We start from the raw sequence: 3750 nt of genomic DNA on the forward strand, positions 1-3750 counted from the left end.
ACAACAACTCCAACAACCACAACTACCATGCCAACAACTACAGCACAAACCACCATGACCACAACTCCAACCACGTCAACACTAATCACAACAACTCCAACTACCACAACCACCAGTCCAACCACCATGCAAACCACTACAACTCCAACAATGACAACCATCATGCCAACCACCACAACTCCAACAACCACAATCACCACAACTGCAGCGCCAACCACTACAACTCCAACAACCACAACCACCATGCCAACCACCACAACAAATGCAGTGCCAACCACTACAACGACAACTCCAACCACCACCACTGCAACACCAGCCACGACCACAACTCCAAAAACCACAACCACCATGCCAACAACTATGACTGCAACAACCACGACCACCGCAACAACTGCAGTGCCAACTACTACACCTACAACTACAACCACCACCACTTCAACACCAACCACGACAACAACTCCAACAACCACAACTACCATGCCAACAACTACAGCACAAACCACCATAACCACAACTCCAACCACTGCCACAACTCCAACAACCATGAGCACAGGTCCAACTACTACAACTCCAACAACCACAACCACCATGCCAACCACCACAACAAAAGCAGTGCCAACCACTACAACCACAACTCAAACCACCACCACTGCAACACCAGCCACGACCACAACCCCAAGAACCACAACCACCATGCCAACAACTGCAGCACAAACCACCACAACCACAACTCCAACCACGACAAAACCAATCACAACAACCACAACCCCAACTACCACAACCACCATGCCAACAACCATGACTTCAACAACCATGACCACCGCAACAACTGCAGTGCCAACTACTACACCTACAACTACAACCACCACCACTGCAACACCAACCACGACAACAACTCCAACCACTACCACTGCAACACCAGCCACGACCACAACCCCAAGAACCACAACCACCATGCCAACCACCACAACAACTGCAGTGCCAACCACCACAACCACAACTCCAACCACCACCACGGCACCACCAACCATGACCAAAACTCCAATTACCACAACCACCATGCCAACAACTGTAGCACAAACCACCACAACCACAACTCCAACCATGACAACACCAAGCACAACAACCCCAACCCCAACCACGACAACACCAAGCACAACAACCACAACTCCAACTACCACAACTACCACTCCAATAACTACAACTCCAACTACCACAACCACCATGCCAACCACCACAACTCCAACAACCACCAGTCCAACGACTATGTCAACCACCACAACTCCAACAACCACAAGCACCACTACAACAACTGCAGCACCAACCTCTACAACTACAATTCCAACCACTACAACCACAACTCCAACCACCACCATGACAACAACAACCACAATGCCAACTACCACAACCACCATGCTAACCACTATATCCACCACACCAACCACCACAACCACAACTCCAACAACCACAGCCACCACTCCAACCACCACTACTGGAATTCTAACCACCACAACAAATGTAGCCCCTTCTACCGAAACTCCAACCACCACCACAACAACACCAACCACAACGACCACAACACCAACTACCACAACAACCATGACAACTACCACAACAACTGCAGCACCAACCACCACAACCACAACTCTGATGACCACAACCACAGCTCCAACAACCACGACCACCTCTCCAACCACCATGACAACCACCACAACCATGACACCAACCATCACAACTCCAACAACCACAACTACCACTCCAACCACCATAACTACAACTCCATCAACCATGACCACCACTCCAACCACAACTTCTTCTATCACGACCACCACTCCAACCACCACAACTCCAACAACCACAAGCACAACTCTGACCACCGGTACAACCACTATGACAACTACCACACCAACAACTACGCCACCTGCCCAACCAACAACTATGTCAAACATCATTACAACCACCATATCAACAACTTCGCCAACCACTACAACAACCATACCACCAAATACCCACAGTACCACACCAACAAATACACCAACCACAATAACCACTACACCAAAATCTTCACCAAGTACCACACCAACAACTACTCCAACCACCTTACCAACCACTACGCCAACTACCACACCAACAACTATGTCAACTACCATTACAACCACAACAACCACTGTACCACCAACTATGCCAACCACTACACCAACAACCACAACAACCACTACACCAAAAAGTATGCCAAGTACCACACCAACAACTATGCCAACCACTACACTAACAACTACGCCAACCACTACACCAACAACTACGCCAACCACAACACCAACAACTACACCAACAACTACATTAACCACCAAGCCAATGACTATCCCAACCACTACACAAACAACACCAACCACCAAACCAACAACTATGCCAACCACTATAGCAACAACTATGCCCACTACTTCACAAACAACGCCAATCACTACACCAGCAACTACACCAACCACCACACCAACAACTGTGCAAACCACTACAGCAACCACTACACCAACTACCACACAAACAAATACACTATCCACCACACCAACAAATATGCCTACCAGTACACAAACAACAACACCAGCCACCACACTAACAACTACACCGACCACTACAGCAACCACTACACCAACAACTACACCAACGAGTATGCCAACCACTACCCCAACAACTACACTAACCACAACACCAACAACTATGCCAACCACCACACTAACAACACCAACCACCACACCAACAACTACACCCACGACTTCACAATCAACAATGCCAACCACTACACCAACAACTATGATAACCACCACACCAACTACTACACCAACCACCACACCAACAACTTCTTCAACCACTACACCAACAACAATGCCAACAACTTTGCCCACCACCACAAAAACCACTACCTCAACAACTACGCTAACCATTACACAAACAACAACACCAACTACCACACCAACAACTACACCAACCACCACAGCAACCACTACCCCAACAACTGTACCAACCATCACACCAAAAACTACCCCAACCAACACACAAAAAATGCCAACCACCACAGCAACCAATACACCAACAACAATGCCACCCACCACACCAACAACTATACCAAGCACTACACCAACAACTGCACTAACCACAACACCACCAACTACGCTAACCACCACACCAATTACTCCAACCACAACAGCAACCACCACACCAACAACTACACCCACTACTTCACAAACATCATCATCCACTACACCAGCAACTATGCCAACCATCACAGCAGCCACTACACCAACAACTATACCAACTACCACACCAACAACTACACCAACCACTACACCAACAACTACAGTAACTGCAACACCACCAACTACACTAACCACCACACCAACAACTACGCCAACCACCACAGCAGCCACTACACCAACAACTACACCAACTACCACACCAACCACTATGCCAACCACTACACCAACAACTATGCCAACTACTTCAAAAACAACAACGCCAACCACCACACCCACAACTATGCCAACCACCACATCAAACACTACACCAACAACTATGCCAACTTCCACACCCACATCAATGCCAACCACCACATCAACCGACACACCAACCACTATGCCAACAACAATACCAACCACCACACCAACAATGCCAATCACCACATCAACCCCTACACTAACCACTTCACCAACCACCACACCAACAATGCCAGTCACAACAACCAGTACGCAAACCACC

The sequence above is a fragment of the Austrofundulus limnaeus genome, unplaced genomic scaffold (genome assembly GCF_001266775.1).
Source record: "Austrofundulus limnaeus strain Quisiro unplaced genomic scaffold, Austrofundulus_limnaeus-1.0 Scaffold21, whole genome shotgun sequence".
NCBI classification, from domain to species: Eukaryota; Metazoa; Chordata; class Actinopteri; order Cyprinodontiformes; family Rivulidae; genus Austrofundulus; species Austrofundulus limnaeus.